Source organism: Cololabis saira, chromosome 15 (genome assembly GCF_033807715.1).
Source record: "Cololabis saira isolate AMF1-May2022 chromosome 15, fColSai1.1, whole genome shotgun sequence".
NCBI lineage: Eukaryota > Metazoa > Chordata > Actinopteri > Beloniformes > Belonidae > Cololabis > Cololabis saira.
Window position 1 is genome coordinate 32,544,277 of NC_084601.1, and position 14,580 is coordinate 32,558,856.

Here is a 14,580-nt window from a genome sequence, read left to right on the forward strand (position 1 = left end):
TGAAACCCATAGAAATAACACATTTATTTTCGTAGTTTCTACCTAGTTCTCTGGCTAGCGAGCCGCCATCTTGAAGTGACGTCGGTGCTTACGTCACGGGGTTGGTTGGTGCTTTGAACGCTCTATTGACAAGACAGGACAGCAAGTGGTTTTTGCGAAAGATCATGGATGAGGACGAGATTGAGAGGACTGTGGAGGTCAGCAACCCTATGGCCAGTGGCGAAACAACTCATCACCGAGCCCCGATGCAAGATCATTAAACCGAGCCCTGCCCATCACAATGTAAAACAGACACGCTGTGATTGACGCAATCTCACAGCAGATGCATCACCATTCAAATGACAACGGGCACTACTGACAGCTTTAACCCTTAACACAAGCACAGCGCAGATAGATATGTTTAAAAAAAAATCCCATATATAGCACATTATAACCAACAGCATAACGCACACAGTGCGCCGGTGTGCGACAGAACACCGGCAGTGCAACAGCTGAGAATAAACCCACACAGCGCGCAGATTGAAATTTGGTGGCACGGCGGAACACCACGAATAAAAACATCATAAACTCGCATAAACACAAACAAACTAGTGATAGACTATCACTATAACAAATATTAATAATAATGGGTCATTACTTACAATTACAGTTTGACTTTCCGGGCCTTCCGCTGGGCAAAGTCATTAATTAATTCCTGACAACAGTTCAACTCTCAAGCCTGATTTATGGTTCCGCGTTAAATCGACGCCGTACGGTGTGCGTCGCCGCGTACCCTACGGCGTAATCTACGTTGGTGTAACGCAGAACCATAAATCAGCCGCCCTTAACTCCTTTCCTCTCCTCACTCGCCAACTCTTCCTCTACGCAAATATGGGTTACACATGCGCACTACACCGCCATCATCCGAGATCATCTATAAATTAAAATTTTTATTTAAACTAGATATATCTTTATAACCAGCCCATAACATTGATGTAAACACAAAAAAAAAAAAAAAAAAAAGTCCAAGCCCGCACGTCCCCAGGTCCTGCGCGTGCGGGCCCTGGACAAGTACTGAGTACTGGAGTACTGGAAAAGTAAATTAATTTGATCACGGTGATGATTGCACACTGGACGCAGGTGTTGCTGCAGAGCAGAGGTGAACTTTTTTGACCGTGCTGTGGAGTATAAAAGCCACGTTTTTTTTATTGTTGTTTGAGTGGAAAATGGACGTAAAACCCAGAGGCAGTTGGATGCATTTCGTTGTATTGGAAAACACGATCTGTAAGTAAATAATCTTTATTGGAAAAAGCGGACATTTTCATCATCGTGTGCAATAATGATTCATCACAAATAAGTGAAGTTAGCAACCAGAGGTAGCCTTTTTAATAGGCAAAAGGGGACACAAGACTTAGTTTTTTTTATTTTGGCGTAATTCCCTTGTTTACGAAGCAGTATGGTGTGGAAAAACGTAGGTTTTGGCTGAATTGCTTTGTAGCCCGGATGTTTATAATAGAGGTGGTTCATTTTTAATTTCTGACTGTCTTTTTGGCTGCTATATTGTATAGCTAAACTCTTCTGCTGCAGAGATGATATGGAGATCTAGGGGGAGTGTCTGTGCTGTCAGCGACAGGTGTTATGAGTGCTGTTGCTTGGAATGAAAGATGTGTTCAATGCGGGAGATGTGAAACTTTATTTCAGTGATGATGATGTCAAACAGCTAGGTTTCTGTGACTGATGTTTGTGAATACTGCCTTTGCGTTAGGGGCTATTACCTGTCTCTTCCCTGCCTCTTTGGTGCGTCTCACTGCTCTTTCCTTGCGGCGGACTGATGACTGATGTCAGTGTGTACAGGGCGGTACCAACCAACCCCGTGACGTCACGGCCAAGATGGCGGCGTCCGTGCTATGAAAGCTATAACGGGAGTTCTTTTTATTTTTTATTGTATTACGTTTTTCATGTTTATTACATAATTGGTGAATAGAGTGGATATCCATTTAGCAAATAATGTATACTTGACTGACTGCTTCATTTCCACTTTAAAGGAGGACAGTATAGTGAAAAGACAGAAAACGAAAGAGCACCACAACTGCTTACAACAACGGATCAACAAGCGAGCTTCCAAAACGGCATCATGAATGAACACGAAGACGACAAAGTGTCAGTTAGAAGCTCAAGGAGCTCCCGTTCATCTGCATCATCAGCAAGCGCCGCAGCAAGAGCCCGGGCCAGAGCAGAGGCAGCGCGGGCGCGCGCATCATTCGCAGAGAAGGAGGCGAGATTAAAAATGGAGCAAGCAGAAATGCAGGCTAGGTTGCAGCTGGAAAAAGCTAAATTTGAGGCTGAGTTAGGGGCTCTCAACCTGCGGAGAGAAGCGGCTGCCGCCATAGCACAGGCTGAGGTTCTTGAAGCAGCAGAATTGGACCAAGGATCGGACATGGCTGATGTGGGCAAACCTCTGTCTGAAAGTTACTTTGCTGAGCGTACCAGTAATTACGTTAAATCACAGTCTGATTTACACTGCCAGACAGATGCTATCTCACCTCAGAGAATTCATGCACCCTCACCTCTCGACCCTGAAGGAACCGCCATCACACACAACCTTCCAACTGACTCTGAACCACAGACTCTCCCTGGCAGTCAGCCCATCCAGCAACCAAAGGCAGAGGATAACCGAATGGATGTTACTCCTAGAAATCCAGCCACTGTCAAACCTCCTTACACGCATCGCGAGTACTGGGCGGACCCCGCATCCACTAGCCACCCCATGAATCCCAGGGCTCAATCTTCCATTCCCGGACCGAGTGGTCTGTCACACCAAACACAAGGAATGGAAAACTTTGCCAGGTATTTGGCTCGCCGAGAACTGGTCAGTACAGGTCTCACCCAATTTGACGACCGTCCAGAGAGTTACAGAGCTTGGCAATCATCGTTCCTAAACACTATCAGGGACCTGGACCTCATGGCCAGCGAAGAGCTGGATTTGTTGGTGAAATGGCTTGGAAAAGAGTCAGCCGAGCATGTCAGAAGGATACGTGCTGTTCATATCCATGACCCTCAAGCAGCGCTCAGGAAAGCCTGGACCAGGCTTAATGAATGCTATGCCTCACCTGAAGTCATCGAATGTGCCCTCTACAGGAAGCTGGACCACTTTCCCAAAATTTCTAACAGGGATTACATTAGGCTCAGGGAGTTCGGCGACCTCTTAATGGAGTTACAGGCTGCTAAGGAAGACGGATACCTGCCCGGTTTAAGTTATCTGGACACTGCTCGCGGAATTGGTCCTATTGTGGAGAAGTTACCCTATAGCCTGCAGGAGAAATGGGTCACCTGTGGATCAAGGTACAAAGATGACCACTATGGACAATTTCCCCCTTTCTCCTTCTTCACCAATTTCATCTGCTACGAGGCCCGTACCAGGAATGACCCAAGCTTCATGCACCCCACTATCAGCAGTGCAGTGGAAAGAGGAGACAAGCCCAGTAGCAAATCTTTTTACCCAAGAACTCCCATATCTGTTCACAAGACAGCTGTTTCCTCCACAGAATATGCTGGTGGGACTGCTTCTGCAAAAAATAGGCCTGGAACCGAGAAACATTGCCCCATTCACAACAAGCCGCACCCACTCAGAAAATGCAGAGGTTTTAGAGCAAAGCCCCTGGAGGAAAGAAAGGCTTTTTTGAAGGAAAATGGCATATGTTACCGGTGCTGTGCCTCAGCTTCACACTTGGCTAAGGATTGTAAGGCAATGGTGAACTGTGGTGAATGTGAGAGTGACCGCCATACTACAGCAATGCACCCTGGTCCAGCCACACAACCGCCAAAGGCACCCCCACCAACATCGGGCGACATGGAGGAAGAGGATCCAACTACGCTGACAGTTGACAGTCGCTGCACTGAGGTTTGTGGTCAAGGACAGGCGGGCAGATCTTGTGCTAAGATCTGTCTGGTTAGAGTATACCCACAGGGTCAGCGTGAAAAGGCCATCAAGATGTATGCGATATTGGATGACCAGAGCAACCGCTCATTAGCTCGGTCATATTTTTTTGAAGCGTTTAACATCAAGGGTCACTCCTTCTCCTACTCACTCAGAACTTGTGCTGGGCAGGTTGATATGTCTGGAAGAAGAGCAGAGGGCTTCCAAATTGAGTCACTGGATGGAACCATTAGCCTCACTCTGCCATCTCTTATTGAATGTAACGAAATTCTCGACAACAGGTCCGAAATACCAACACCGGAAGTAGCACTTCATCACCCCCATCTAAAGGCAGTGGCTGAGCACATCCCGCAACTCAATACGTGCCAAAGGCACGTATTCTCCTCTTGCTAGGAAGAGACATTGTTAGGGTACACAAAGTGCACCAGCAGGTCGACGGACCACACAGCGCCCCTTTCGCACAAAGGTTGGACCTTGGTTGGGTTCTGGTGGGGGATGTATGCCTTGGAAAAGCACATAAACCGACTGTGAGCACCTTTAAAACAAATGTGCTGGGGAATGGAAGAACCTCCTTCTTCACGCCCTGTGACAGCTTCATACAGCTGAAAGAGAAACTGAATTACGGCGGGGAGCAACGACACAAACTATCCGACATGGCTAAGAACAACAGAGGGAAGGCCACAGAGGACACCATAGGATGCACAGTGTTCAGCAGAACTAAAGCGGATAACAGGGTTGGTCCATCCATTGACGACATGACCTTTTCAAAGATCATGGATGAGGAGGTTTACAGAGACGAAACAAACAGCTGGGTCGCTCCCCTTCCTTTCAGGCTACTCAGGCAGAGTCTTCCCAATAATCGCGATCAAGCACTTCTTCGTCTGAAGTCTCTGCGCCGCACCTTAGACAGGAAGCCAGAGATGAAGGAGCAATTTGTTGACTTCATGGGAAAGATCTTTGAGAATGATCACGCTGAGCCAGCCCCACCACTGAGGAAGGATGAGGAGTGCTGGTACCTCCCGACCTTTGGAGTTTATCACCCACAAAAGCCAGGTCAAATTCGGGTGGTATTTGACTCCAGCGCACAGCACTCCGGCGTGTCACTCAACAACGTGCTCCTCACAGGCCCAGACCTAAATAATAGCCTTCTTGGGGTCCTAATTCGTTTTAGGAAGGAGAAAGTTGCCATCACCACAGACATTAAACAAATGTTCCACTGCTTCCGGGTTAGAGAGGATCACAGGAACTTTCTAAGGTTTCTGTGGTACAGAGAGAACGACCTGACTAAGGACATCATTGAGTATAGGATGAAAGTCCACATCTTTGGGAACAGTCCGTCACCGGCCGTTGCCATCTATGGGCTGAGGCGAGCTGCTCAAGAAGGCGCACACGTGCATGGTACTGACACACTGCAGTTTGTGGAGAGACATTTCTATGTTGATGATGGCCTTGCTTCTCTGCCCACCCCCTCAGAAGCCATCGATCGCCTAAAGAGAACCCAAGCGTCTCTCAGTGAATCCCACCTACGGCTACACAAGATCGCTTCAAACCACCCTGTTGTAATGGAGGCATTTCATCCAGATGACCACGCAAAAGGTTTAAAGGACTTGGACCTCAGCAAGGAAGCTGCACCCATGCAACGAAGTCTTGGTCTATGCTGGGAAATAGTGACAGATACATTCACCTTTGCAGTGTCAGACAGCGAAAAGCCATACACCCGTCGTGGAGTCCTGTCCACAGTAAATAGTCTGTTTGATCCGCTGGGCCTGGTGGCCCCTGTGACTATCCAAAGCAGAGCCCTGCTACGGAAGCTGACTATGGACACACACGACTGGGACACACCACTGCCAGAGGACAAAATCACTGAATGGCAAGTCTGGAGAGATTCACTTCAGGATTTGAAGCTGCTCCACATTCCACGCCCCTACACAGCAACCTCTCTCTCCAAGGCAACACACGTAGAGTTGTGTGTGTTTTCTGATGCTTCTACCAAAGCGATCGGAGCAGTAGCCTATCTCAGGACCATGGATGGAGATGGGAAGATCAACGTGGGTTTTGTTATGGGGAAAGCAAAACTGGCCCCTCAGTCAGAGCCCACTATCCCCAGGCTGGAATTGTGCGCAGCAGTCTTGTCAGTCGAGATGGCAGAACTTATCCTCGAAGAAATAGATCTCACGCCTGACAAGGTTAGGTTCTACTGTGACAGCAAGGTTGTTCTGGGGTACATATATAACGAGACTAAACGTTTCTATGTATATGTGCACAACCGTGTACTGAGGATTCGCCAGTCAACCAAACCAGAGCAGTGGTTCTACGTACCCACTGGGCACAACCCAGCAGACCTGGCCTCTAGGTCAGTTCATGTATCCCGCCTTGCTGAAACTATTTGGTTCTCTGGTCCTGCCTTCCTCCACAGGCAAGACGACATCCATCAGGAAGTACCCGAGCCGTTTGGGTTGGTGGATCCTGAGATGGACAGGGAAATACGTCCACAGCTGGAGAGCTTCAAAACCCAGATTCACCCCGGGACCCTCTCCACTGGCCGATTTCAGCAGTTCTCCACCTGGAAATCTCTGGTGAGAGCGGTGGCCTTCCTAATCCACATCGCCCATTCTCACAAGACGTCTAACCCACCCGGTTGTTGCAGAGGTTGGCACAGATGTGACACGATCCGCACACAGGATGAACTGAGTCAGGCAAGACATGTCATCATCAAATCAGTTCAAGCTGAGGCTTTCCCAGACGAGATAGCTGCACTCACCAGTGGGACATCCATTCCAAAGAACAGCTCTCTCATCAAGCTGAATCCCATCATGGACAACGGAATTGTGAAAATAGGAGGTCGACTCAGGAACGCTCAGCTGGAGAGCAGCGAAAAGAATCCCATACTCTTACCTAAGTGCCACCACATCTCCATCCTGCTCGTTCGTCACCATCATGACCTGGTTAAACACCAGGGTCGTCACTTGACTGAGGGGGCACTCAGAGAATCCGGTGTATGGATCATTGGAGCTAAGAGGCTTGTGGGTTCTGTTCTCCATGCCTGTGTCACCTGCCGAAAGCTTAGGGGCAAAATGGGAGAGCAGAAGATGGCGGACCTGCCTACGGAACGACTGAGTATCGATCCTCCTTTTACACACGTTGGCCTAGATGTCTTTGGCCCATGGACGGTTGCTGCTAGACGTACAAGAGGGGGTCAGGCTCTCAGTAAGCGCTGGGCCGTCCTATTCACCTGTATGGCCACAAGAGCTGTCCACATAGAAATAATTGAATCAATGAATACCTCCAGCTGTATAAATGCGTTGAGACGCTTCTTTGCCATCCGAGGACCTGCAAAACACCTCAGGTCAGACTGTGGGACGAACTTTGTCGGAGCTTCAAAGGAGCTGAGTTCAGGTGAAGTTGAACCAGATCTGAGTGTTCAGAAGTTTCTGAGCGATCGAGGCTGCACATGGGAGTTCAACCCTCCTCATGCCTCCCATATGGGAGGCTCCTGGGAGAGGATGATTGGGATAACCCGCAGGATCCTTGATTGCATGTTGATGCAGGAGAAGACACAACTCTCCCATGAAGTTCTGTGCACATTTATGGCTGAGGTTTCAGCCATTATAAACGCCAGACCTCTTATCCCGGTCTCAACCGACCCAGACTCGCCCTTTGTCCTCTCTCCTGCCATGCTTCTCAACCAGAAGGTTGGAGCACCCCAACCGCCTGGTACCTTCACAGATGCAGATCTACTCAGGAGCCAGTGGAGACAAGTACAGGCCCTTGCTGACATATTTTGGACACGGTGGAGGCGAGAGTACCTCCCAACTCTGCAGAGTCGGCGTAAATGGAACGTGACTCGCCGTGATCTGAAAACAGGGGATGTGGTGCTTTTGAAGGATGATCAAGTAACACGCAATGAATGGCCTATGGCAGTGGTCACCACAGCCTTTCCTAGTGCTGATGGAAGGGTGCGCAAAGTGGAACTCAAGACCACCAATCAGGGCACTCCGAAAACCTTTTTGAGACCTATCTCACAAGTTGTTCTCTTGTTGCCAGTAGAGGACTGAAGGAGTATTTCAAAGCCAGTTAGCAGTGACCTCAATGAGGCCAGGCGGGGAGTTTTCTGCCCTCCAGGCATTTTTGTTGTTTATATTGGCAGGTAGCACCCTTTAATGCCTTTTATTTGTTGCATGCTTTTATTTTGACAACCACCAGTCTATGGGAAGTAGGAGAAACAGGAAGTAGCCAGAGAAAAGCACATGTTGAGCAAAGCAGATCAGGAAAGTTCTTCCGTCGCCATCCAGCTGCGTGGTGCTGTTGAAAGCATTGTCTGTGAGTTATCTAAGTTGACATGCATTTTGTTCAGGAATTCATTCATTCATTATCTTACCCGCTTTATCCCTTGCGGGGTCACGGGGGTCTGCTGGAGCCTATCCCAGCTTATTTTAGGTGAGAGGCAGGGGTTACACCCTGGACAGGTCACCAGTCCATCGCAGGGCCACATATAGACACACAAACCATGCTCACAATCACACTCACGCTCACACCTACGGGCAATTTAGAATCACAGATTAACCTAAATATGCATGTTTTTGGACTGTGGGAGGAAGCCGGAGTACCCGGAGAGAACCCACGCAAGCACGGGGAGAACATGCAAACTCCACACAGAAAGGCCCCTGCCAGGCCTGGGAGTCGAACCGGGGACCTTCTTGCTGTGAGGCAACAGTGCTAACCACTAAGCCACCGTGCTGCTTGTTCAGGAATATTGAAGAGTATTTTTATGACTTTGTGAAAGAAAAGTGTTTTATTTCCATTTTAGTCTGGGACTCTGAAATGTTATTTTATTCGGTCAGTGTAGCTTTCAGCCAGTTTGTAAGCTAATTTGGATGACCATTTATTCATTATCTTTTGTTTACTGTAATGTAAAGCTGAAAATACCTGTGTACTTTTGTTTTTCTTTACTGATTTGAACAATGTATGGCAAACAGTGATTTTACTTTTTTCTTATGTTACAGTTTCACTCCAATTTTGCATCTGCATGCTTCTTGAGTCTGCATTAAATTGCGGAGCTGAAGGCTATATCCGACTCTCATGTCTTTTGTGAATGGAGTTTGGCTTGCTGTCTACTTTTAGTCATCACACTTAAAGGAGGACAGTATAAAGAGCGATGCACATTGTTTGCAGCGAAGAGAGGGCAGACCCACGATGGGTAAAATTAAAAATTGTTGAATTGTAATAGTGGTGTCGCTTTCATTTTTTCTAACATTATTAGCTGATTATATGTGTAGTGGGCTGGCATCAGTATTTGATTTTAGAATTAATTTTGACTGTATTTCCCACAAAATATAAGTTGTGTAATATTACTTTTTTAAAGATAATATTAAGATAATTTAAGGCAACTGTAAGTGTAATTTTTATTTTATATAAACTTAAAACATTTAAAAATATTTTAATATTTTTGGGTGTTGGACCACATCCAATGTGCTCATGTGAACTCTGAACTTATAAATGATTATGAATTCATGACATGTGTGATCGGATGAACATTTCAGGATTATCAATTCCAGTGAAAGCCAGACTTTGGTTTTGTCCTGGAGCAAAAGTTTATGACCCTGCGGCGGACCTCTTGGTCAGTTTATGACCCCCGCTGCATGGCTTCAGATCAAAGTAAAACCAGCGAAAGCCGCGGAGCCAGGACTAAGGTTTACGACACCTGGGGAGGTCAGACACAGTGGAACCCCATAAAACCAGCGGGGTTCCTGCCAGTCCAAAGATCAGAGAACAGACTCCCTGAGGTTTATGACACCTGGGGGGGTCAGACACCGTGCAGCCCCAGGAAACCAGGTTCTTGCCAGGCCTGAAAGCCCCTTTCTGCCCCTTTGAGCAGACCCGCCCCAAAACCTATAAATACGAACCCCCAAAAGACCCTCTCTCTCTTCTCCCTTCATCAACCCAGTGGGTCAGTTCGTCCACTTTTTGGCTCCGGGCCAAAGGGACGTCGGACCACGACCTTCCCCCCAAAGGGGGGGAAGAGGGGAGATCTGCGGCGTGCTCCAGCGGGTTCTGACGGAGGATCAGCGAGGATCCACGGCGCGGACCGCGGCGCTGCGTCCCTCTTCTCTCTTTTTCTGCTTCTTCCTTCTCACCCACAGGTCTCTGCTGTAGCACCAGGGAGCCAGCCAAGGGCCGGCTTTCTCCTTCGTGAACGAAGGAGCGTCCGTTTTGCAGCGCTGCACGAGCGACCCACGCAGTTCCGAGCCCAGAAAGCCAAAATAGGGACCCTGCATTGCCTCGACGTGAACGCAATGCCGATCCGAAGTTGAAGGAAACCAAGTGCTGTGCCCAGCTGCTATCCCCTCATCCAGCTGCTGTCCCCTCATCCGCAGCAAGGACAACAGGAGGGAGTGATAGCCGCTTTATCAGGATCACCTGCTGAGCGCAGGGATGGACTGGGACTAAAAAACGGCCCTGGACTTTGACTAGGCCTGGGGCCCGTTTCACAAAGCAGGTTTAGTGAGAACTCTGAGTCTGTTAACCCTGAAATGAGGGAAACTCTGAGTTTTCCGTTTCACAAAGGGAGGTAACTCAAACCAGAGAGAGAGAGGTAACTCTAGCCTGTTTCACAAAGAGAGGTAACTTAAGCTCTCGGTCAGTTACCGTAGTAACAGACGCTCTGAACCTAACCTGGTCGGGACCAGGTTTATTTCAGCGAATCTGGAGTTTCTCTCCGTCTCCTCCCTCAGTGGCGTCAATTCAGCCAATGGGTCTTTACGCAATACGCATCCGTTTTCTGCACCACGGACAGTAAGCGGCAGAGTTAGAGAGCAGAAAAAGCGTATCTGACAAACGCAACGTATTTTATTCACTATGTCAGTGCAACAATATCACAGGGACATCCCAGTTTAACTTCAAACAGTTAAAGTCCAAATGCAAAAAGGAAAGGGAGAGTAAAAAAAAGTCAAATATTTCCCTTAAACAGATGTATAAGAGGATTTATATCTTACTTTGAGATGAACTTGCATAATTAATCCATCAGTGGCTAACAGCCTCGTTAATATATTCTGGACCCATCACTTGCCTTCTTTCTTTTTTTTTTATTGCGTGGTTGTCTGCTTCATTTTAATTTTTGTAAGTTAGTAACACTGCAGAGCGCACTTTTTTTAACTTTATTTAAAACTTTATTTAAAAGTTCCAATTACAGTCAGAACATTGACCGTGGACAGTCAGGCATCAAGGAATTAAATAAACAAATACAGTATGAGACATAAAGTGGATGAAGTGCATAAGTCATTACATAAGTAACATAAATATAATAAAATAAATCAATTTAAATAAAAAGAAAGAAAATGGCAGGACATATATTATATCTGCAGAGCGCACTAAAAACGAGATTGATCGACCACTGTCTTCAGGGACGCTGGGACATTTCAAGATATGAGGGGGGGGTACAAGTGTTGGGATAGATAATACCTACTGAAATCCATCATGTTGTTCTGATATGCATTTGTAGTTATTTTATATGTATGAAGTAATAGAATACATCAATACAAATAGATACAGAGTAATTCCATAAATGTATTTAAAAAAAAAACATTTACATTCTCCCCTGAAGCCGAGGTGTGGCAGCTGCCGTACCCAATTGACGGCCCTGATCAATAAAATTTCTTTTTTTTTTTTCAAAATATGCTCTCATACTCGCCATATGCACGTATTAACGCTTCTAACTCCAGTGGCGTGAAGTATGTGGATCTTCAGATGCAAACTAACGTTTCCTCAAAGGGATTTTGTAAATTGAAAAGATAAATAAAGTTAAAAAGAAAAAAAAGAAAATGTATGTCGCTATTTTGTGTCGCCGGTTGCCATGGTGAATCCTTGTATCAGCGATCTACTGATGCTGGCTTTTTATTTCCCTCACGCTCGCGCTTAACTCCCGGTGAAACTACTTAGAGTTGAGTAAATTACCTCAAATCCGCTGTTCTGGAACCGAAAACTCAGAGTTTCCGATCTCAGAGTAGATCAACTAAGAGTTCAGGATTAGACTCAGTGTTTGTTGAACTTGCTTTGTGAAACGGACCCCTGGCCCAAAGCAATCAGCGTGCGGAAACTCAACAAAAACAACAACAATAACGCCTGGCATGAGTGTCACAATACTTAATTGTGGCTCATGATACTATACCATCCAAATTATAGCAATAGCACTGATTTGACTAGATGTGTTAAGAGCCTAGTATTCTAGTTTAACTTGAATACTCTCACATAGAAATGAAGGTCTCACTGCAGTCCCTCTGGTTGAACCAATACAAAACAGGTATCTGAAATAGTTACTGTATGATAAATCACAATGTAAAGAGGCTGTAAATATACAGTTTAACTTGAATACTCACATAGAAATGAAGGTTGAATACTAACCTAAAAAAACAAACCAGCAATGCCATTTTTCTCAATGTTTGGGGATAAGGAGTTTCTTCAACAGGTCACTTTTTTCTGCAACTCTGTCATTGTCAAGGGACATGAGGATGTCTTTCTCTGTGTTCATAAGCATGAATGCTTCCAGGTGTTCTTGTGACTGTGTGCTCCCCCCTCACAAAGTAAAAACAGAGAAACATATTTTCTCATCAACAAAACATGTTATTTAATTGTCTGAAAGATGGTTCAAATGTTATTTAATTGTCTGAAAAATTGTTCAAATGTTATTTTATTGTCTGAAAAATGGTTCAAATATGTTATTTTGTTACTTGGAAAATTTTAAATATGTTTTGTTGATGAGAAAATATGTTTCTCTATTTTTCTTATTTTTGTGAGGGGGGGATATATATTGTTTTTCGGCACTACCTTGTTCTCTATAGCTGATACAACATGAATTACTCCTATGTGGGATCGATAAAGTTCTTATTTTTGCCATCTGAGAAAATTAGATATATTATATTTGGTGCCCAACTGTTTCCAACAATCTTTTTCATATGGGAAGTCCATGTTGTGCACCTTTCCAAAAAGACATGTTTACAGCACCAATAATTTCTGTATTAATTCTGATTTTTGATCGATTTCTTTTTATGTTTTGAAGATAAGTTTAAAAATAAAACCGGGTTAAACTTTAGCCAAAACGAGGCGTAGTTTAACAGAAAAACACAGAAAAACTCTCACAGGGAACTCAGAACTTCTTCACAAATAGCTTAAAAATCACAGAGAGGAAAAAAAACACCAGCAAACTAACAAACAAACTAACAAAGCTCAGAGTTAACAAAACGAACCAGCAATGAACAACTCGCAGCCCCGCTCCTTAACTTCTCCTCCTGATGAGCTGACGGGCTGCAGGTGGTTTAAGGATGATTTATGGTTCCGCGTTAAATCGACGCAGAGCCTAGGGTGTAGGTTACGCAGCGAAACCTACGCCGTAGGCTCTGCGTCGATTTAACGTGGAACCATAAATCAGGCTTCACCGAGCGACTCACTGTCCGCCGCGCAGCTCCTCGCCATGCCGACTCTATGCTCATATATTTAATAAATTTATAAAGCCCATATATTTATAAAGCCCCGTCTGGCCGAGCCCTAACACTGTGGCCGGCCGCCGGCCGTCCTGGAGTACCGGCCGTTCTGTGATTCTCCAGATCACACAGATGGCCAGTCCGCCCCTGGCTGAGCGTAAACACCCAGCTGTTCCCCAAGGAATGCTGACCGACCACCCTTTTTTTTCTTCAACTGCAAAGATGCTGTTTTTGGTGTCTGGGCAGAGAAAACTTAGTAATACACTTTAAAAGTTAGTTTACGCTGTGAGCTAGACTGCTGATCCCGTCATAGTTGTGTTTATTAACTTAAGTGTTTTTGTTTATCTTCTTATTTGTCTACTGCTGCATCCATATTGCTGGATTGTTATGACATGCTTCTCGACAACCGAAAACAAGGCCCTTCTAAATTTCCCGGTTGAATGACCAGAGCGCACGTGTGAAGTTTAGTTTCACCGTGGGGCATTTCTGGGTGGGAAAGATCAGAAGGTCTTGGGTTTCTGGTAGTGAGAAATTATTTAAGAGTGTCTATTATTTTACTTTTCTTCTGTATCTCTCTCTCTTCCTCTCGCACTAACCCCCCCACACGCACACACACACACACATACACCCAGACGCTCCCCTCGGTCATAAATTCCCGAGCCATTCTGAGATCCGACACACACACACACGCGCACGCGCACGCGCACGCACACGCACACGCACACGCGCGCGCGCGCACACACACACACACACACACACACACACTAGTCTTTTGCATTATATAATTTCTGTCCCTGTTTACGTAGTGTGCCATCAGGACTTATTTGGGGTGTTGCGTTTATCATCTTTTGACACCTATATGTAAATAAATTCTGGTTGATTTTTAATGAGTTGTTTGTGTGTTGTTTCATACAATTTTGGTCACAATTGATTTGTTTGACAGAGCTCAGTGCTCGAATCTCACCCCTTCAAATCATATGATGCGTAACAACTACTCTTGAGACTGATTTTCTGCTGTTAAAAGTTATCATTTCCCTGGATTAAGGCCCAGGGTGGTGCCCCATACGAGAATTTTTTATCATTTTTGATCATTCAATTTGATAAATAGTCGACTTTATTAAAGGAGCTTGAGGCCGGATTGAGGCAGGATTTATGAAAAAAATCCATATACAAGTATAAGTTTTCTAGTAA